Raw genomic sequence first — 23995 nt, forward strand, 5'->3', positions numbered from 1 at the left:
ATGTTTATATTTGAATAAAGCATTTCCTTTGTGGAAATAAAAGTTCAGTCACTCATCCTATTCTCACAACTATTTTTCATTCATCTTTCAGCCTCAAAAGTTGAATTTACCTTTTGTTCTTGTTTTGCTATTGCACAGAGTTGTATTTTCCTTGTCCTGTGCCTTACTTCAGCACATTTCTCTTCATGCTGTTTTCTTTAATCCTCTCTTTTTATCTTGGATGAATGGGCTCACATGTAAGTGAACTCTGCCAGCTGTTACCATTTCTCTCCACTTGCTTTGTCTTAGCCCCTATAATCTGGCTTTCCTCCCTAGCAAAAATGTGTCAAAAAACAATGCTTCCACCCTTGTACTGTGCTGTATGATCACATTCTTGAAAGCTATCGATAGATGATGAATCATCATTTTTATCTTCCTTAATCAACCCCACTCTCCCTGCGACTCTTCCATCAGTTTCATCCAAATCAATGAAAATATTCCCTGAAATGTATATAAAATATTCTGCCAACCATCAGCTTTTAAAAGGGTAGGCAGATTTTTCCAAGCAAAGAAAAAATTTAAATATGAATAGGAAAGAAGGCAAATGAAATATGTGCTAGTGAATCCTGATTTTTGTGTCAGTTTCCACTGCCTTGACAGGCACAATAAACTTTGCTTTGTTTTTAAGCCTACGCTCTATGAGTCAAGTTGCTTTTGCAGGGCTACATGTTTTGTAGGTTATGAAAACTTTTTTTTTATTTTCAAAATATCAAATTAAGGTGTAATAAACCTTTTTAAAGAAATTGATAAACACAATAGATTCTCAAGTCACAGTAAATGCATAATTGCTACAAAATAATCTCATGTCTTTGATCCTTCTTGAATTGATTTTTGTATGTGGTTATACACATGGATCTAATTTCATTCTTCTACATATATGCATACAGTTTTTCCATCACCATGTATTAAAGAGGTTATCTTATCTCCAATGTAGGTCTGGACACTTTGTACATGTGTGTATGTGGATTAAATTCTGGATTCTATATTCCATTCCTTTTATCTTTGTGTTGGCTTTTATGCCAACACCATGTTGTTTTAATTATTATAGTTTTGTCTTATGCATTGAAGTCAACTATTGTGATGCTTCCAGCTTCATTACTTTTGCTTAGGATCACTTTGGCTATTCTGGGTCCTTTGTGAACTTTGACTTTTTTTCTAATTTTGTGAAGAATGTCATTGGTGTTTAGATGGGGATTGCATCAAATGTGTAGATTGCTTTATGTAAGGTAGGCATTAATTATTTTGATTCTTCCAGTCCATAAGCAAGGAATATCTTTCCATTTTTTGTGTGCTAGCTGATTTCCTTCATCAATGTTTCATAGTTTTCATTGTATAGCTCTTTCACCTCTTTGGTTAAATTTATTCCTAGATACTTGATTTTGGGGGGCTATTGTAAATGGGATTTCTTTCTTGATTTCTCTTTCAGTGACTTCATCATTAGGATATAAATTGAACTGCAGTTTTTCGTATGCTTATTTTATAACCTGCAACTTTATTGAATTGGTGTATCACTTCCAACATTTTTTGATGGCATCTAGTCTAGGTTTAATACATCATTTCATCCATATTTTGATTCCTCCTTTCTAATATTAATGCCCTTTGTTATTTTCTGCTTCTTAACTGCTCTTGCTAACACTTTCAGTATTTATGAATAAGGATTGTGAAAGTGGACATCCTTCTCTTTTCTGAGACCTGAAGGTAAATGCTTTCAGCTTTTCCCCTTTCAGTGTGATATCAGCTGTTGTTTGTTATATGTATCCTTTATAATTTTGAGCTATGTTTATTATAGTCCTACTTTGTGGTGAGTTTTTTAATCAGTAAGAGATGTTGAATGTTATTAATGTTTTTTCTCCCATCCTTTGAGATGACCATATGGTTCTTGTTCTTCATTCTGTTGATGTGGTTTATGATATTTATTGTTTTGCAATTGTTGAACCACCATTGCATCTCTGGTATAAATCCTATTTAATCATGGTGTATGATCTTTTTGATGTGGGTTTAGATTTGCTTTGCTAGTGTTTTGTTGCAAAATTTTGCATTCATATTCTTCAAGGATGTCATTCTAGTAAACCAGCAGAGGGAAGATTCTCTCTCTCTCTCTCTCTCTCTCCTCCCCCCACCTCATAACTCTGAATTTCAAATATATAAATAAATCTTTAAGAGAGAGAGAGAGGGAGAGAGATGGAGGAAGGGGAGGGTGAGAGAGAGAACAAGAGAGAGAGAGAAGGAGAGAGATATGAGTATCTTCAGACACAAATGTCTGCAACATTGGGGTTCAGTCAGGCTGAAGCCAGGAGCCAGGAACTCCCACATAGGTGGCAGGAACCTACATATTTGGGCTACCACTTGCTGCTTCACAGGTCCATTAGCTCTTTGCTGGGTCAGAAGCTGGAGCAGGAGAGGAGGTGGAACTCAAACCAAGAACTGCAAAACAAGATTCTGGTGTTATAAATAGAAGTTTAAACCACTGTGCCACAATGCCCAACCTGGTTTCTAATTAGATATTCTTTAACAATGTAAGGAAGTTTTCTTTAATTTCTTCGATTCTAAGTGAGCTGAGAAGTGTAACCTCTGGGTGATTTTTGCTGTAATCAATGCCAGGTGTTTCTGTATGTGACACAATGAGCTATTTTGCTGCAATGCATAGCAGAAGTGTGCTTTTGAGGTGCGTGTGCGCTTCCTAAGATATGTATCTTCAGTCTCCATGGAATTTGTTTGTCAGTTACAGTAGCAACTGTTATAGCCAGGGGCTGGCTTCTGGTGCTGATTGGCACAAATTTTGTGGTCTCCTTGCCCCAGCCTGAGTGGTAATAAGGCTTGTGGCACCAATAATTGTGGCAAAGTAGCATCAGAGTGATCAGAAGAAAGGAGATGAACTACTCAGTAGTTATACTTTGGAAGGAGAGAGAGATCAATTGATGTTGAAGGATAAATAGTGTTAAGGACCAGAGCAGGCTCTGAAAGACAGCTCTTCTTGATCTCTTATACTTACTTCTGCAGTCATGGATAAACACTTAAATTACTTGTAAATTGTTCATATAAGTAAAAAAGAAATACATTATTCATGACCCCAATAGTTTAAATCAAAATGGTTTAAGAGAACTGAGATGAAACCCCCGAAGAAAAATCATCTAGATAATTGGGACTTGGGAACTTCTAGAATTGTGCTTTTGTAAGTTTTCCACTTCTGTAATTCCATCCTTAAAAGAAGCTTGTTAGTCACCATAGCTATACTTGGAAAATGTGATACTGTGTGGGAGGTGTTGGTGTTTCCTAATGTAATAGCTTTTCATTTGAATGGTCATTTACAGAAAGAGACATGGATGCATTTATCAAATTTTATTTGCATAACAATTGAGAAGAAGGTAATTAAAATTTTCCTTTTCAACTTTGATATGAAAGGTGCCCTACTTGGTAGTTTATTAACCATGAATTTCATGGTCATTTTCATTAATGCGATATGTAATATTCTGTTCTTTTTAAAGTTAGTATATGACAAGTTATCCCAGGAAATCAAAGAACTTTTGTTCACATTTTTATCCTAATAGCATTTAAAAAAAAACTAGAAAACGTTGCAAGCTAATTCAGTCATCTTCCCACCATTTCCTGTAGCTAATTGTCTTTGATTTCATCATAATATGAGGAGTACAATAATGTGATGTGACATGAGGAGTGTTACTGATTGGTCATCTAGACAGTACCTTTGGCAACATTTTTGTGACATGACATCAATTCAGAATCCAGTCATGATTTCAATATGCTAATGCAGTCGTATTTGATAGAAACTACACCCTCTCTCTTGATTAAGACCACTCATTTCTAAGAGATAATAACTTAGGTGGGTGTTTTTCCATATGGCTGACTTCACTCACTTACATATTGATTTCCTACAATTTATTCTCAAAGTTTAACAAAGTTCTAAGTACTGGGAAAAGTTCATGTGCTTATATTATTATTCAAAATGAGATTAATGAGTAATTCTGTTTCAGCTGCACTTCCCTTGGGGTTAATTTTATATACTACCTTGTAATAATTTTCTATTCAGTTTAATGATTCAAAGACATCATCTTTTTAAAAATTGTGTCTATTTTATTTATTTGAAAGAAAAAGATAGACAGAGAACTTCCACCTGCTATAAAAATATGCTTTGCCAGAGTGTTAGCAACTTCTGCTTTTTGCTAACGTGTTAAGTGGAAAGCCTTAATTGGAGTACTTCATTGGAGTCTGTGAGATTAGGAGTAGAAATAAATTTATCATTAAAAATGTTTTTTTTTTTTAATTTACTTATTTGAGAGTTAGAGTTACAGACAATGAGATGGAGAGACAGAGAAAAAGGTCTTCCTTCCATTGGTTCACTCCCCAGATGGCCACAACGGCTGGAGCTGCTCCAAACCGAAGCCAGGAGCCAGGTGCCCCAAACCGAAGCCAGGAGCCACGTGCCCCTTCCTGGTCTCCCGTGTGGGTGAAGGGGTCCAAGCACTTGGGCCATCTTCTTCTGTTTTTCCAGGCCATAGCAGAGAGCTGGATTGGAAGAGGGGCAGCTGGAACTAGAACTGGTGCCCTTATGGGATGCCGGCACTGCATATGGAAGATTAACCTACTGTGCCACAGCGCCGACCCCTAAACTTGTTTTTAAGCAAATAGATTTTTCCAGTTGATGGGAATATAAAAGTGAAATGGACAAATAGAATCCTACTTATGTATATGATTTACTTTGTATATGACTTAAATACTTATAGTAAATTATAGTTATATAATAATTATTGTGATGAAGAAGCACAAAATAGAGGAAGGTGAGGGGGAATGATAACTTCCTCAATATAGTGATTTATGGGCAAAAGCAAAGAAGATAATGAAATGGGCTAAACAGATATCTGGAGAATGTGAGTCCTAAGGCTAGGAAGCATCATACAATTCTCGAGGTGAGAACACATGTGACATTTTAGAGGAATTCAATGTGGATGGAACAGATGCTGAATGGGGAAGAGTGATGGAAGTCAGAGAGAGCATGAGGAATCAAGATGCATGAGCCTTGCAGAAAACTTTTGAGAAACTTCAACTTCCATTCTGGATGAAATGGAAACCCACTGAGTACTTGGAATAAAACAGGGATATATGACATGTGTTTTATTTTATTTTTTAACTTTTATTTAATAAATACAAATTTCCAAAGTACAGCTTATGGATTACAATGGCTTTTTCCCCCCCATAACTTCCCTCCCACCCGCAACCCTCCCATCTCCTGCTCCCTCTACCATTCCATTCACATCAAGATTCATTTTCAATTATCTTTATATACGGAAGATCAGTTTAACATATATTAAGTAAAGATTTCAACAGTTTGCACCCACACAGAAACACAAAGCTTAAAGTACTATTTGAGTACTAGTTATAGCATTAATTTACATTGTGCAACACATTAAGGACAGAGATCCTACATGGGGAGTAAGTGCACAGTGACTCCTGTTGTTGACTTAACAAATTGACACTCTTGTTTATGGCATCAGTAATCATCCTAGGCTCTTGTCATGGGTTGCCAAGGCTATGGAAGCCTTTTGAGTTCGCCAACTCTGATCTTATTTAGACCAGGTCATAGTCAAAGTGGAAGTTCTCTCTTCCCTTCAGAGAAAGGTACCTCCTCCTTTGATGGCCCATTCTTTCCACTGAGATTTCACTCGCAGAGATCTTTCATTTAGGTGGTTTTTTTTTTGGTTTTTTTTTTTTTTTTTTTTTTTTTTTGGTTTTTTTTTTTTTCCAGAGTGTCTTGGCTTTCCATGCCTAAAATACTCTTCTGGGCTCTTCAGCCAGAAAGTAGTCCTCTAGTTGCTGTTAAGAGCAGGCCAGACAGAGAGGTGACAAACAGAAAGATAAGTTACAAAGCTAATGCAAGTACCTTACTAAGAGGTGATGGCCGCTGGGGCCAGCGTGGTAGTAGTAAAAGTGGATTTGAAATTCTCTATGCATTTTGAAGGTTCACAATCAGGATTTCAAGGAGGATTGTATATGTACTTTAGCAGGATACAGGATAAACTCCAACTCCAAATTTTACAGCCTTAGCAACTGGAAGTATGGCATTTCCATAACCCGCCTTATTGGAAGATTTTTTTTTCTTTTATTCTGGACTCTTCTAACATTCTTTCCTTACCCTTCAATTGTGACTCTGCTCTTTTTTTTATGAAAGATTTCTAAGTCAAATGTCTATTTAAAATTAGCCTTCTTGGGCAATATAAATTGAAAATATATACTATTACATGTATTTTTTGCTTGTGTTGTTTCTTTTGTGCTTATTTTGTTTTTGTTTTTGCTTTTTTTTTTTTTTTAGAGCATACAGCTGGTCTTTTTAAGATTAATTTAACATATACATTGTATTGACTCCTGCATTTTTAGTCAGAATTAGACATTGTTTTTATCCAACTCTAGGAATGCAACATTTCATTGTCTTTTTATATTATGCATTTGAATCTTTAATCCATAAGAAATTAATTTCAGTGAAAAATAGAAGATCCTAACTTGACTGTGTCAAGGTAACTATTCAGTTTTCATAATGTCTTTAATTAATTACTTATCTTTTTTCACTTATTATACATACTTTTTATATCCTAGTTCCTTAAATTAATATGGGTCTAATCCTGGAATGTCTATCCCCCTTTTTTTTGTCTTCCTATCTGTTCATGAGACATTACTGAAGCTTTATAATTATCTTAATAAATAGTAGGTTAAGTCAATTTCCCTGATTTTCATTCACATGGTTCCCTGAGCATTTATGATACTTAACCTCTTTGAACTTCAAAAGCATCTTGGTTAGCTGCAAAACAAAAGAGTTCGGATATTATTGGATTGTGTGAAAACTACAAACTAACTCAGAATGTACTGATATTGATATGTGTTGATATGTGTTTTTGTTTCAGCTCTGACTTCTTTACTTTTCAGGGATATTTTAAGTATATTTTCAATGAGGTCTTGTGCTTTTCTTGATAAGCATATTACTACTTTATCATTCTGTTGCTATTACAAATAGTGTTATTTTTCATTTGAGCTATACCTTCTAAGTAGTTTCTGTTTTATGTAAAAATGATATTCATTTCTTTATATATTTTTACTCTATTGCTATATTACATTTTAATACTGTTTGTGTGGTTTTTTACTTCATGGGTTTTGGTTTAATTGGCTAATATATTCAATAAAATTAAAAAAGAAACACCACAACCACGTCTTGTCATCGCTTTAATGATTTCCTCTTGTGAGAATTTGTTAAGCCTAATTCTGGCATTAGGACTGATGGAAATTCAGATGTCACACTAGGGGGAATGTATGTCTACTATTACTAAGAACAGTTGTTGATAATTCAAGTTGACTGATTTTCAGCATATTTGAAGATACTCATGTATATTTACTCCTTAAGTCTCAGTGCTCTGGATAAGAAAATCTCTCTGGACTTTCAAATTACCATCTTCTGTCTTAAAAAAGGCTACCAGGACCACTGCACTCTGCACTGTACGGCCCTGAATTGCCTTACTCATCTCCAACAATGAAAATGAAAGAGAAGCCGTATAGCACTGTGTACTGTTGGAAAGTCCCCTTCCTCTCTTAACATTCACAGACTTTCCACCATTATTTACCTTAGGACAAGTCCAAGTGTATCTGCACCCCTGAATTCTGATCTCCCTTATGCCATCTAATCTATGAGATCTTTGCTTGCACCCTATTTACAGTTGTGACTCTTCTAGTCTTTCTTCAGTGCGCCACATTATTCCTTACATCAGATTTTTAGCACGTGCTTCCAAATAACATACTCTAAATTTACTTCTTATTTTGAACAATTTTTCTAGCTTATCCACCCAACTAGATTATAAATCTGGAGAGTAGAAACTTAGTCTCTTCATTTGTATATCTCTTATGACTAGAGTATAGTTTGTTACAGAGGAAATAGTCAATGATATTTAATACATCTAATGGTGGAAATGACCACAACAGCTATGTTTGTGCCAAGGCAAAGCCACGAGCCTGGAACTCAATCTGAGACTCCCACATAGGGTGGCAGGATTCAAATTCCTTGAACCATTACCTGATGCTTCCTATAGGTTCATTAGCAGGAAGCTGTATCAAAAGAGGAGCCAGGACCTGAACTAGGCATTCAGATACGGTTATTCCACTATTCAAAGGCATCTTAACAGCTGTACCAAACATCTACTCTTTTTGTTTTTTGTTTTTAATACAATAACTAAACTATAATATTTCTTAGTTTTGATCATATTGAGTCCATCTGCTTGTCCAAAACTCATGTTTTTACTTCAGAAAATCTTTCTGCAATTATATTTTCATATATTTGTTTTACTGCTTTTTTAAGTTGTAGGCTGTATTTCTATTCTTTATAGGAAATTCCTGGATTCATTGGTTCTCCAAAGTCCATGAGGTCACCATTGAAAAGTTATTATTTCAATTACCTTCCTTGCTTATATCAGTAGTGACTCAAAATATAGGTTTCCTTTTATTAATATTGATTTTGATGGTCTTTAAACATCTTAACTTAAAACTGCCTTAGCCTGATATAACATTTGTATATCCATTCCATTCAAAGGCCATTGAACAGAATAAGTCATAAGGTCCCAACCTAACTACAAGGAAGAGTAGGAAATATGGCATGGCCTGCAAATATTCAATCACTAGTGCTTTTAACACTGAACCTGATTTAGATTTCCCTTGAAGAGTTGTTTGTGTAATATTCCTTTTCTGGGATTGGGAATGGCTGCAAAACTGGCTTTATGGACTAAAAAATCTTCATAACTCATAAGCTTTTCTTTATGATAACTAAATGGATTTTTAACCACCTCCCAGAATATTCTTTATTCATATATAATTCCCTTTTTCTGAATCATTTCAAGTCTAGTATATTTCTGCTCACAGCATATCCCACAGTTGTTGTTGTGAAAAAAAATAAAAGGATATACTCTGACTTCTAGCAGTGGTGCTGGGAAATTTCAGGGAGATAAATAGAGGTTCATACACCCCTGATTATTTCCTTCCTTCTGTTATTCTATCTTAATATAATCCCCTTCATTTGAGCATGGTTGAGACCTGTGACTTACATATAAGGCAATTCAATCAATTAAGAAAAAGGTGATAAGATGCTACTCTGAAGATTATGTTCTTTTTTTATGGCTTTTATTTAATGAATATAAATTTCCCAAGTACAGCATATGGATTACAATGACTTCCCCCCCATAACGTCCCTCCCACCCGCAACCCTCCCCTTTCCCACTCCCTCTCCCCTTCCATTCACATCAAGATTCATTTTCGATTCTCTTTATATACAGAAGATCAGTTTAGCATACATTAAGTAAAGAATTCAACAGTTTGCTCCCACACAGAAACATAAAGTGAAAAATACTGTTTGAGTCCTAGTTATAGCATTAAATCTCAATGTACAGCACACTAAGGACAAAGATCCTACATGAGGAGTAAGTGCACAGTGACTCCTGTTGTTGACTTAACAAATTGACACTCTTGTTTATGGCATCAGTAATCACCCTAGGCTCTTGTCATGAGCTGCCAAGGCTATGGAAGCCCCCTGAGTTCACTGACTCTGATCACATTTAGACAAGGCCATGGTCAAAGTGGAAGTTCTCTCCTCCCTTCAGAGAAAGGTACCTCCTTCTTTGATGACCCATTCTTTCCACTGGGATCTCACTCGCAGAGATTTTTCATTTAGGTTTTTTTTTTTTTTTTTTTTTTTCCCCAGAGCGCCTTGGCTTTCCATGCCTGAAATACTCTCATGGACTTTTCAGCCGGATCCTCATGCCTTAAGGGCTGATTCTGAGGCCAGAGTGCTGTTTAGAACATCTGCCATTCTATGGGTCTGCTGTGTATGAAGATTATGTTCTACAAAACTTGGTCTCAGCACAGCAGAGGAAGAAATTCTTCTTTTTGGATTTGATGTAGTAGGAAGCCTTATTGAGGAAGTATAAGTGACATGAAACTGCATGTACCTCTAAGAACAGTGAATAGCCACTGGATCTTAAGGGTCCCTCCACTCAACAGCCAACAAAACAAAACACCTCAGCCTCAGCCTTCAGTCAGAACCTAGAAGAAAGGGAATCTTATCAACAACCTGAATGAGCTCAAAAGCAGATCCTTCCTCACATTGCTCACCCCCACCCCAACCCCAGGTCCCCACTCAGAGTCTCCTGATGAGAGTAGACCTTGATGAAAATTTGATAGCAAACTTTTGGTACCCCTGAATAGAAACCTCAGCACAGCTCTGCTTATACTTCTATGAGATAATAAATTGTGTGCTGTTTTAACCCATTAAGTTTGTGGCAATCTGATACACAGAAATCAAAAACTGATGCATCTGAAAAGTGTTATTTTCTAGCACATTCATCCTGTGCTCTGTTCATTTTCTCTTTACATCCTTCTATGTAGTTTCTAACTGATCACTACTTTTGACAATCATTAAAGAAATTTTGCAGTCAGAAATTATGTATGCCTCCAAAGACTGTTGAAAATTGATATTTTATTTTTATATTTTCTCTTTCCTTTCTGCTTTTTGACAATTTCCAGAAGGAAAATAAAATTCTAATTTACATGATTATGTTAATAGCTGAATTATGCAGCCTTATATAGTTCTTATTTGTGTGCCTATTATTATGCCTGCTTTACTAGAATTTAAGATTTTCCGCCTGGTTTATTAGAATTCAAGATTTTTGATGTCATAAAGATGCAAATCTTTGACTCCTTTTCGGGGCACAATGCTTCACATGCAAGTCTTTATATAAATGTTATGTAATTATGAATAGTTTGAAATGTTGACCTGAATATTTGCTAATTCTGATTTGGAGACTTTTGTTGATTTGTTTCTGTCACTCAATATCCGCTAACACACTTATGATAGGCATATACCACTTGGTCTTTTGATCAATTTTATTTCTAATTTTATTTAGTAGTGTGACCCAATCAGTAATTTCTATCTTCAAACACTGATATCATTTATTTATAGTCTAACGATTCGAGAGAGTATAATCATCTTAATTAAGAATCAACTTTGGGACTTTCTGTGGGGTGTCTGAACTCATAAACTTCTACTCCTGCTATGTAAATTGTGAAAAATGTCTTAATCTCTTTCATTTTCCAGGTGTGGTTATGATTGGAGTCACAAATTATCTGGGGTCAGAATGGAACAAACACAAAAAATATGACTCAATGATAAATCCTTGTGATGTGTTTTGGGCCTTTATATATGTCTGGAACATGACTAAGTTTGAGAAATTGACATAATTATTCAATTAATTCCATAGTTGGTTTTCTTTCACTTTTTAAAGAAGACTATTGTCTAATAGAACTTATCAGCATCTCCTTATTCACTTATTCTTATAGCTGTTCATCTCATCCTCCTGTTCCCATGTTACTGAATCCTGTAAGTTAAACTTAATGGGGCATTATTCAGTTTTGTAGCTCCCAGGAATATTCTCTGATTATATTAATTATACTAACAGTAGCCTACTAACTATCTATTTTTCCTTCTGTGCTGTAATTCTTAAAATCCAGATTTTATCTACTCTTTACTGTATCCTCAGGCTCATAGTACTCCTGATAAATATCTGTTAAGTGAATGATTAGACTACAGAGATTATAACTTTCTGATTAAATAACCTGTATGTCAATATTCAGACATCATTTAGTCTCCAGATCTAACTTCCTATTTTGAAACAGGGTGCCGTAGAAGACAAAGCAAATCTCATTCCTCCACCCTTTGCTTTGTGATTTGAAGTGTACATCTTTCTTTTTTAAAAAAAGATGTATTTACTTATTTGAAAGTCAGAGTTACACAGAGAAAGAAGGAGAGGCAGAGATAGAGAGAGAGAGGTCTTCCATCCGCTTCTTCACTCCCCAGTTGGCCACAATGGCTGGAGCTGCGCCAATCTGAAGCCAATAGCCAGGAGCTTCTACCAGGTCTCCCACGTGAGTGCAGGTGCCCATGGACTTAGGCCATCCTCCACGGCTTTTCCTGGCCATAGCAGAGAGTTGGATTGGAAGTGCAGCAGCCAGGACTTAAACCGACGCCCATATGGGATACAGGTATTGCAGGCGGTGGCTTTATCTGCTATGCCACAGCACTGGCCCCAACACATCTTAATCCCTTTAAAATCCAGTTTCAGAAATGCAGTTAACATAACAGTCAGAGATACTCTGAAAAAAGTAAGATGCTACACATGAAACTTCTCAAAGACATTGGATGATCACCTAATTATAATCTCTTTCCATCTCTTCAAAAGTATGTGTTCTTCAGGGGAATATACATAGACTGTTATAGTGCTTTCCTCCACAAATATTAATTACTGGTCTTTTGTCATTGTTTTGGCAATTATCCCCCATACCTCACCCTTTCTTTTGAGAATAGCTCATCTTCTCTCCTCTTCTGAGTATGCGGAGGGTTCCTGTTTCTCCTCTGACAAATAAATGTAACTCTCAGACTAAAATTTCTATGTATTCACCACTTCTACCCCCATTTATTGAAAACAGTATTAATGCTAAATCTCCCCTTAAAAAGGAAATAATAAAAAAAGAATTATTTCACTGAGAGGCATTTAACCTGAATCTATCATTTGGTGCTCAAAAACGAATCTCAAGATAAAGAGCCCATTGTTACCCTTTAATTGTGGGGGGTTCAGCATATAGTTAATAGGAAAACAAAACAAAACAAAACAAAACAATAGTGTCTTATCCTGTAGGCAGTTCTGTCAGTGATTTATTTATTTATTTATTTATTTGACAGGCAGAGTTAGACAGTGAGAGAGAGAGAGAGAGAGACAGAGAGGAAGGTCTTCCTTCCATTGGTTCACCCCCTAAATGGCTGCTATGGCTGGTGTGCTGCGCCGATCTGAAGCCAGGAGCCAGGTGCTTCCTTCTGGTCTCCCGTGCGGGTGCATGGCCCAAGCACTTGGGCCATCCTCCACTGCCTTTCCTGGCCACATCAGAGAGCTGGACTGGAAGAGGGGCAACTGGGACTTCTTTTCCATTCTGACAAGCTTTAAAACATAAATAAGGAATTGCATAGCCAAGATTATCATATTTTACAGGCTGACTTTGACAGCTCTTTCTCCTGCATCTTTTCTCACCTAGCCTCTCATCCATTTCCAATTGATAGGTTAACAGACAGGATAATTATTTCTACATTGGAAGCATTTCTACTTATTGCTGTTACATGCTTTTGTCTACATCCATAACACCCTGAGCGCGCCTGATCTTGTCTGATATAAAATACTCTCTAGAGTTGGAAATAGCAGACGTACAACCATCCTTTAAAGACTGAACATAAAACCAACTTGATTTAAGTGAGTTCTGGCCACATGAAAGTCCGAGAAGTACAACATGGGCATCATTCTTCCCAGGAAATTGCTAATTGCTCAGTAAAACTTGCCTGGTGTGGGAGGTGACGTTTCCAGGCTACAGTAATTAGGGTGGAATTGTTTGCAGAACCTACTATGATGAAAGACTATGAGCTTGGTGGCTTTATTAGGAAAATGCCAGACAGTGCTAATATCTCTGGAAAATAAGATTAACATTTTATTCTGGGATCCAGAGGGAGAAAGTAGCCAATTAAAACACTCAGTACTAGGAGTACCATGCTGGGCACTTAGTTAAAATATATGCTCAGAGATTATTTTTTCAACCAGTACGTTGCCTGTCAACCACTCTAATGTCTTTCTAACCACAGTGGAGGGCGAGAAACATATAACATTTTCTTCTGGAGTAGGGACCTACACCCATAGTTTGGATCAGAGCCAGTGATTAGTATTTTAGTATTTTATACTTTATAGTTTTAAGAAAGTGTCTGTAGGGGCCAGTGCTTTGGTGCAGTAGGTTAATCCTCTACCTGTGGCACCAGCATCCCATATGGGAACCAGTTCTAATTCCGGCTGCTCCTCTTCCAATCCAGCTCTCTGCTGTGGCCTGGGAAAGCAGTAGAAGATGGCCCAAGTCCTTAGACCCCTGCACCCATGGAAGAAGCTGCTGGCTCCTGGCTTCAGATCGGTGTAGCTCTGGTCGTTATGGCCATTTGGGGAGTGAATCAATTGAAGGAAGACCTTTCTCTGCTTCTCTCTCACTTTCTGTAACTCTAATTCTCAAATAAATAAATAAATATTTTTTTTTTAAAAAAAGTGTCTTTATATTAAAGTAAATCATCAGAGTATCAGTTTTGAAGAGAAAAAATAGCCAACAAACATGCTGAAAAAAAGGGGGGTGGGTGGCGGAGAGTGGGAGAAGGAGGAATATTTCAAGCAGATGCCATTCAGCAAACAGGTATGGTGATGCTCGCTCACCTCTCCTTTAACCAAAGCTATGTGGATAGATTTTTTGCATCTCCTACATAATCATTTGCAAAAATTCAAAGTTCTCTCTTATATTTGACCTCTAGAAACTGTTATTAAAGAACTTAACACAACTTTCTTTCTGCATATTTCTCTCTCTTTTCCTATGCCCTATGTCAAGCAGACCAAGTTATGAGAAAAAAGAAAAAAGAGTATGGGAAATTAAGAAATCTGGTTTCTTCTGATCTGTGACCAAAATTTCTGGTTTTGTTTCTTCATAAGGAAACTTCAGTGTCAATATTTGCTGTAAACGTTGGTCACAAGACCGCTGCTGCTCCCTGTCTCCTTTACCGTGTCCGTGTGCACCTACCATGGCTTTGCTCTTGTGACTGCTTTGGTTTTGTTCAGTTTAGCCTCACTTTGTGCCCTATCCGTGCTTTAATTCTGTTCCTGCCTTCCACAGTTATAAGTACAATCAATTGATGTGCTTCATGGTAAACCTCACATAAATGTTACTAATTCCCATCATTACAGTATTCTGCAAATTCATATGAAGCAAATTAGTATGACAGGCATTATTTCAGGTGACTTAATAAACTTTCTCAGAGCTTCATCTTCCACTTTCAGAAATTACAGTCCCTGTCACTTTCCAAACCCCTTAGGAAAAGCATGCACAAATGTGTTCTGTTTGCATATAAATTAGACAAATGACATGATGCAGCCTAAAGCATATTTTGCTTCCTAACGCTTTCTTTAAAGCATCTGCATTTTCACTGAGAGAGGTTTTAAGAATATCTAGAAACTCTAGAAACTCTACTTCTAATACTTACATAGAGAAAAACGTACAGACATGCGTGACTTACATATTTTGGAATATGCTGAGCACCCAGCATTTATGTCAACACCATGGGAGTTTTGAGTACCAAGAATTTTTTTTAACCTTGCTCTTCCTCATCCTTACTGCCTTTACCTTCCTGGTTTTAACACCTATGGACTTTTCCTAACTCATCTACTTTTGAATATTTATGGTAACCAATAGATGACAAAATATCTTTCCAATATTTCTTTTTTTTTGATTTTTTAAAAAATTATTTAATTCATATAACTTTCATATATACAAATTTAGGCACATAGTGATATTTCCTGCTCTACCCTCCCTCCCACTCACACTCCAACACTTCTCCCTCCTCCCTTCCCTATTCCCACTCTTAATTTTTACTAAGATCTGTTTCCAGTTTACTTAATACTAGTAGGGTTAATACTACACTAAGTAAAGGGTTCAACATATAGTATGAAGAAGAAAAAACACTTTTCTTTATAGGTCTCAGAGAATTTTTTGTTCATATTTTCATCCTTTATATTTCATCATTTGTAAGGTTATGAAATTTCCAAGTGAAATAGCACCATATTGAATAGAAGTATTTTGGAAGCAGAAGATATGTTATTCAACCTTCTACCAGGTATCCTATCCCAGTCTGTTTTGTATGGCTTATATTGTGGTCAGCTCAGCAGCCTCTGTTAGGATTCCCTGTGGACATACTCCCTATTCAGTTCTTAAAGCAGTCCATATTCACCCTTCATGGCCCTGTCTTCTTAAAACAGGGCAAAATTTGTATCACTTTTGTCTTTGTTTTTCTTTGACTTCTCACCAGGATGTGAATAAGTATGTCGGTGTATTTTGATAAATTAGACTCCTTAGTATTTATTCATCTCATTAGTGCAATTCCATGCTATTTTTTAAAGATAAATTTTAAAAAGTACATGAAAAATGTGAAACTCTACTTCTAATACTTACATAGAGAAAACGTTTTCAATATTGCTGAATACTTAAGAGGAAGGGCTAGATTTTAGGTAACTTTGTCATCGAAAATAATGTTTTCCTTGTTCTCTTTGGAATATAAAGAAAAAAGTAGTTATTCTTTTTATGTTGTGTACAGCTTTCCACTAAAGCTTCTGTTATCTTTTTTGCTTTTTCTTTTGTAGCTGGATGGATTCCTTTCCTTGTCCTCCTACTCCTGCTAAGGAGAAAGTGTTGCTCCACGTTAACTCTGCTGAAAACAGGAGGAACTCAGTGGAACAATCCGAAACAGATTGCGTGATGCGCATTTAACTAATTTTCCCTGAGTAAGGAATATGAACTCCAGTGAAGATTTAAATATCTTTTATAAATTAATTATTTCTCATCCTCCCAGATGTCTTGATGTGAATATGAGTTGTTAAATTCATATGCAGGGAGCGTCTGTGGATGGAAACCTGAGCCTTACTCAATTCTCTCTTCTCAATTACTTCATTCACCAGCATGATCAGAATAACTTAATTCAGAATAAATAATGAAGAAAGGTCATCCAAGGATCATGTTAACAAGCATATCATCAGCACATTTACCTCCATCTCCAATGAAGTAGCTATTTGTTTCTGAGCAAAAGAATACAAATATGATGGAATATAAGAGAATTGAATGGACGTATCACTGCTGATTCATAAAATATTTTCAATTGCTAAGAAAAGAGGAAGAAGATACAGAATGATCAAGTCTTTCTTTGCTCCTATCTGTTCCCTTTGGTAGATATTTTGTCTCTAGCTTAGAAGCAATTAAAATATATGCAAGTGTTTTTCATATTTTATTTTATAGTTAAATTTGTCTAATAAATAATTATTTAAAACAATTGTTGAATATTAATGATTCCTTTATGTTTATTACAGATTATTAAAAATTTAGTTTGATAGTACCCCTTTATTTTTATATCAAGTCTAATATTTGAACAGTGATATTGTCATACTGTCAGATTCTCACTTTTATTCTAATATTAAAAATTTCAGGCTTCTATTTGAAAACAAGTATAATAAATGAGACTATAAGAGCATCCTATAGATACTGTTTTTGCTTGACCAACTTATATAATCATTGTATTTCATGATAACTGCTTTTGGAATAGTACAAAGTTTTGTGAAATGCTGACCTTTTGTATATCCTAGAATACAAATTTAATAAAGTATGTAAACGTGCAAAAAATTTAGTACTCATGTTCATATATAGTGTACACAAATAATAAAGTCATTTCATCAATATAGCCAGCATATAAATTGTGTGTTGTGTCCATGTGATCAAAAGATTGTGCATAACATGTTTATTTCTCCTGCATGTGCACCACGTTATCAAGAAACATTTTATAGTTTATTGTTAACAAACGGACAAATATGATATTATACAATTAAGATTTCAGATAGTTTTCTTCTTGAGGGATTTCATTTTGAAAGAAACATTTTGTAGACCAATAAGCTTTCAAGACTCAATTTTTATCCTAGTGAAATACTAGACGCAGGGATGATTGGGTGGAAATGAAAGCATAGTTTTAATAATATGATCCCTTCTTCTTCCTTCTTCCATCAAAAGACATTATTGTCAACTTGCTAAAATAGCCATGTCCATTGACAAAAATCAAAAATTCTTCATGATATTTAATATTTCATCAACTAACCTAACATATGGACAACAACCTTCTTGAGAACCCTTGCATATGGATAACTAAACTATTTTGGCTGCAGTCCTTTAAGGGGCATTGTGTGTGGGAATTGTTTCTAAGTCTTAAAATAAATTATTTTAAAAAATTAAATGAAAAGGGTTAAACTGTATAGAGTGTTTACTATTGAGCTAATAGCTGTGGTGACTATTACTGCATTTTGTCTTTGCAAAATCTTAAAGATATGCATTTCTAAACCCCGGTTTCAGAGATGTGAATTGAGGCTTCAGTTATTTCAATAGAAAATTAGCATTTTCTAAACTTTACTTTCATTTCTATTCTTGGAAGTGTTACCTCAAAATTCATGAAAACAAATACTGAATTTAATGAATACAACATATAAAAAGTATTTGCTCGCAAATATGTTGGAATTTGCAGTGGTGGGAATAAGAAAGAAGGCTATTTGATGGAACAAAAGATACCAATGGTAATCTATCATGTGGAATTTTTTAAAAAGCATATTCATTTTATCTGCTTTTAGATTTATTTATTTATCTGAGAGATATGGGAGAGAGAGAGAGAGAGAGAAAAAGAGAAAGAAAGAGAGAGAATCTCATTCATTTGCTGCTTCACTCCTCTAATGACTGTTGTGTGGTACGAGAAACTCAAAGCCAAGAAGATAAAGTATTCTCATAACAGTAGTTCCTGTAGGCCTTGGGCCAATTCAAACTCTTTTTACATGCATTTTGCTCCACCTAGATGTCATGTTTTCCACAAAACAGCTCTCAGTCAAAATTGGATAGTTCCCTGAAAGTGCAAGCATTCCGCTATTTATTTGGAAATGTATCAAATAAATGAGCTATCATAGCATCTCAAGGACCTAGAAAAACAACAAACCAAACCCTAAATTAGTAGGAGGAAATAAATTAAAGTTAGAAAAGAAATAAACAAAACTGAACTAAAAAATGCAAAAGATCAGTGAAATGAGGAGCTGGTTTTTCCAAGAAATATATGAAATTAATATACCATTGACCCAACTAACCAAAAAGAGAGATCAATACCATTCACAACAGAACCAAAAAAATTTAAATAATTTGGAATAAATTTAACCAAGGGTATCAAAGATCTCTATGATGAAAATTACAAAATACTAAAGAAACAAATATAAGACACTAAAAAAAGGGAAAACCTTCCATGTTCAGGGATTGGAATAATAAATATCGTCAAAATGTCCTTACTACTGAAAGCAATTCACAGATTCTATGCAATCCCAATCGAAATACCAAGGACATTCATCTCAGAATGCTTATACACACATTGTGATTAGCTATATTGTAAAACCTTTCTATCATTTAAACTAAGTCGCATCACAATGTGTAATAACAGATGCTTTTGAGATTCTCGAACTTCACTAAGTATTTGGGAAAGTTAGATAAGAGTTACTGAATAATTTTAGTTTGATAGTCAGTAGCTGTAGTGATTATAAAGTTTTGTTCTTATTTCCAAAAATCCATGTTAGAAAATGATGTTGTCTGAAAATTTACAGTTCACAAAAGTGAATATTTCTAGAGGACAAAGGTAATTAGCATTCAACATTAGAAAACATTCCAAGAGTAATTAGTAAGGTCATAATTTTCTAAAAGAAGAGTAGTAGAATCGAATTCTACTACTTACTACCTTGTTTAAAAAATAACTCCATTCCTTATATTCTCCTAAAAAAGTGGTAGAGTAACACTACACTGAATATTGTTGAGTATTTAACAAAACTTTTATGATAAAGCACTTGGTACATAAAAGGAATTTAGTGAGTTTTGTTCCTTTCTTTTTTAATCAGTGAAGTGGCAGTAAATTCCTGCATTTATTACTTAAAGTTTTTTTTCTTCTTTTTCTTTTTTTTCCTTTTTCTTGACAGCAGAGTGGACAGTGAGAGAGAGAGAGAGAGAGAGAGAGAGAGAGAAAGGTCTTCCTTTACCATTGGTTCACCCTCCAATGGCCGCTGCAGCCGGCGCACTTCGGCCGGCGCACCGCGCTGATGCGATGGCAGGAGCCAGGTGCTTCCTCCCGGTCTCTCATGCGTGTGCAGAGGCCCAAGCACTTGGGCCATCCTCCACTGCACTCCCTGGCCACAGCAGAGAGCTGGCCTGGAAGAGGGGCAACCGGGACAGAATCTGGCGCCCCAACCAGGACTAGAATCCAGTGTGCTGGTGCCGCAAGCAGAGGATTAGCCTATTGAGCTGCGGCGCCGGCCTAAAGTTTTTATTTCTTTTTGGAAACCAAAACTAATTTTGCCAATAACATCAAGAGATAAAAAAAGCTTATTTCTCATTTTGGTTTCTTCTAAGAAATTTCAATTTCTGAAAGCTGCTTTCTTTCTGGAATACTTTGTTGCACATAAATGTAATGTAAAAAAAAAGTTTCAGGTATTTTCTTTCTATTCTTCATTTAAAGATTTTAACCTGTCCTCCATTGTTTATCTTCTAAGTCATATCTGAAGCCCATATGACATTGGCTGAACTTAAAAAAAAGTAAGTTGCACAAAAATCCTGCAGTATAATAAATGATTGTTTAAGAACTAAAATAATTTTGTCATCAAATCTAATACTTCCAATAACCACTCTGGATTGTTTTATTATAAATACATTAATTAACAACAAATCTGGGTTTTGTAATTCTAAATTGCACAAAACATGCACACTATTGTAAATATTTCTGAGCAGTCTATAAAATGGTTTACCCCAAAGCTAAAAGTTGATGTGTACAATTTAATGAATAATTATCAGAATATGTTTAAAAATCAGATCACAAAACCCCATTTTCTATTTAAAAAGTTAGAAAGTAGAAGAAACCATCTGAGTCGAGTACTCTGATGTCCTCTACTTTGGAATATCTATTGGCAAATTTCTTCAAGTGCTGTAAATTACAGAGCTGAATCTGTCTGAACCACAGGGAACTCCAGTCCTCTGAATAAATGCTTGAATATATTTCATTTTAAAAGCTAAGAAAATGCTCTCCACAGGTAATGCATGATTAACAGAATCAAAAATACCAACCAGTGCTTAAAGCACTGTAATCCTCTTACTGTAGATTTCATTAGTGAAACTAAACAAAGACTTTCAAGGTTTTTATCCTCTCTTTCTGAATAAGAGGGAGAAGACGGATGATCATGGAAAATTCTGGAGGTGTAGAGACTGTGGGGTATAGCCGAGGATGATAGAGTGGACAGATTTCTCATTTCTTTATGACAACCAGTGCACTGTATTTCTCTCTCTTCGGGGATTGGATTCCTGGGTTTTTAAGTCTCTTGAGCCTTCTACCTTCATCGCAAGCGCCATAAGCCTCTGATTCTGATCTGATGACTGTACTTAGTCACTGTGTTCCAAAGAGATCTGACCACTTTCAATCACTTTTCAATATATCGTATGAACTTGATAGCTGGAAGCAAGTATTTGAATTTAAGTAATAGAAGATATCAATTCTGCTTTCTATCAAAATGCTTATGTTTGCCCTCTTCAAGGTGACAAGCCAAATTTTCAGTCTCTAGGTGATTTAGGGAAGGCCAATAGAAGGTATCAGGATGAAGAGCAAATTTAAGAAACATATATTTTCATTCCTTTTCATATTTATATAAGGCAACAAATTCCATGTAAGTCATATATACAGTTTTGTGTGTGTGTGTGTGTGTGTGTGTTTTTAAGATTTTATATTTATTTGAGAGGCAGAGTTATAGACAGAAAGAGAGACCTTCTATCCACTGGTTCATTTCCCAAATGGCCTCAATGGCCAGAGCTGGATCAATCTGAAGCCAGGAGCCAGGTCTTCTAGGTCTCCCATGTGAGTGCAGGGGCCCAAGCACCTAGGCCATCTTCCCATGCTCTCCCAGGCCATAAGCAGAGAGCTGGATCAGAAGACCAGCAGCCAGGACTTGAACCAGTGCCCATATGGGATGCTGGTGCCGCGGGCAGAGGCTGAACCTACTATGCCACAGTACTAGTCCATAATATGCACAGTTTTAATGGCATACCCTCCTTTCCTCCTTCATCCTTCCCTCCTTTCTCCTTTTCTTATTTTTCTTTTAATTTTTACAATGATTTACTTTCAGTTTTCATTATAATTATAAGCTTTTTTATATGATTCCTGATAGTCCCTGATTTAATATTGTTCTATTTGAGCTTTCAATTTTATAATGCTGTGAAAGCCATAGGCATTCACTAGAAACCATATCTGGAATTTTGATCTCTTTCTGGGCTACTGATACGCTGCATGATACTGATGTGTTGGGTAGTACAATGAGTCATAGTTCCCTGTTATGCACATGATCACCAAGATAAACAACGCATACTCTTCAGTGTACTATATTGCTAGTGTAGGTGCATTAAGATGAATTTTCAACTTATCATGTTTTCTATTGGTAATGGGCTTAGCAGGACTTTAGTCCACTGTGTGGAGCATCTGTATATAAACAATTAGCACGCTAAACACTAGGTTGGTTAACAAGATTAAAAAGTGTGAGTTTGAAAGCAAAACTTCAGATGTCTATCTATCTATATATATATTCATGAAGTTGTGCACGTACACATATATACATTTGTATATATATGAAAACACTTAACAGACCTTTATAAATATATATATATGCATTGATGAATTTATTATAGATTTGTGTGTATATAAAATCAAAAATAAGTACAGAAATTTTGGCAGCAGTAATAGAACCAGGGATCTAGTGGTCCAAAAGTTTAGTAAGGACAGCTCTATACAGAAATGCCTTTGTGAAGAAGGAAGTTCCTTCCCGACTTCTTTGGAAGAGAAAAGAACATAGAGGAAATGAGAGTTTCAATGTAAAATTACTGTTTCCTTCAGTTTCTCAATTTCTGCAGAAGCTATAGAACTTACTAGGTTATTGTCAGGAATTATAATGTTGAAAGTAATAGTTTCTCTGAGAACAATGGACATAATGTAGGTTTGTTCAATGATGATATTGTTTACTTTCGTTGTAAAATCATTTCTTGTTTAAAACTTTCAAACAATACAGCTCTAAGTTTCAGAGCAAATTTCCCTTAAGATGGATTGTATCTTTTTGTTATGCTTAAAGTTTATAAGCATTTATTCGCAATTGATTTTTGTCTCATTTCTCTCTTTCCTGCCCCAGAGAATCTTGGTTCATCCTTTGACCTGCTCTAACCAGAAGAATGTGGGGGAAGTGATCCTGCTTCAGCTAAGAAAACCTGGCATTTCCTTTTCTGAGCTCCTGGGATCCAGCGTGTTCCAGGAGTAAGCCTATGCTGCTACAGAGATCATGGGGCAAGACCTCCCAGAGAGGGCATACAGAAGAGAGGGACATAGAAAAGGAGAGGATGCAAGCATTCAGATCTTAACACAAACCATTTTCTTAGTCTCCTAAAAGAAGAATCAGCTGCCCTATCCTCTTACTGAGCCCAATCTTCCAACTGTTACAAACCTGAGAAAACTGAAGCCATCTTAAGCCATCAAAATTTGATATCAGTCAAGTGAGATTCCAAGTCAGATTATCAGAAAAACCATCCAGCTGAGTTCCCACCCAGGAACCACCAAATTCTGTAAAGAGCCATACAGTAAATATTTTGGGCTTTAGTTCATATGGTCTCCATAGTAACTACTATGCAGTTATAGTGCAAAAATCAGTGTAGATGATATATAAACAAATGATGTAAATGTGTTCCAATATAACTATATTAATAGTCACTGAAATTTGATTTTTATATTCACATATCACAAAATATATTCTTTCAGATGCTTTTAACTATCTAAAAAAAGAAATGCATTCTAGGCCTGTAGCCCACACAGAAAGAAACAACAAACCAGATTTTTTTCCTTGGGCTATAATTTGCTGACTTCAGATCTAAACATCCTACAGAATTGTGAAAAAATAATAAAATTGTTGTTTTAACACCCAATATTTGAGATAGTTTGTTATTATCAGTAGAAAACTGGAACACTACTTCTCAGATTCTATCTCAAGGAAAGAATGAAATGATCAGAACTCTAAACTTGGAGTAAATTAAATGTGAAAACCAAAATACTGCATAGTGATCACATTCTGTGTTAATCGGAATAAATAATGGTTTATCATTAACTCAACCAGCCTGTGAAATAGATTAATATTATGTGGCACGTTAAAAGGCAATCACCTAAAATCCTCTGCCATGG

At 35.6% G+C, this 23995-nt stretch overlaps 1 long non-coding RNA gene across 1 annotated transcript in view; it reads left to right on the forward strand.

Moving 5' to 3' along the window:
• The window catches only part of LOC108176366 (uncharacterized), a 259220-nt gene extending 235490 nt beyond the window's left edge, over positions 1 to 23730 (forward strand). Inside the window, exon 10 of the long non-coding RNA XR_011386688.1 lies at positions 22959 to 23730. This is a non-coding gene — a long non-coding RNA (uncharacterized lncRNA). The remainder of the gene's footprint in view (positions 1 to 22958) is intronic.
• Positions 23731 to 23995: the final 265 nt, after the last annotated feature.

The sequence above is a fragment of the Oryctolagus cuniculus genome, chromosome 2 (assembly GCF_964237555.1).
Source record: "Oryctolagus cuniculus chromosome 2, mOryCun1.1, whole genome shotgun sequence".
Taxonomy (NCBI): domain Eukaryota; kingdom Metazoa; phylum Chordata; class Mammalia; order Lagomorpha; family Leporidae; genus Oryctolagus; species Oryctolagus cuniculus.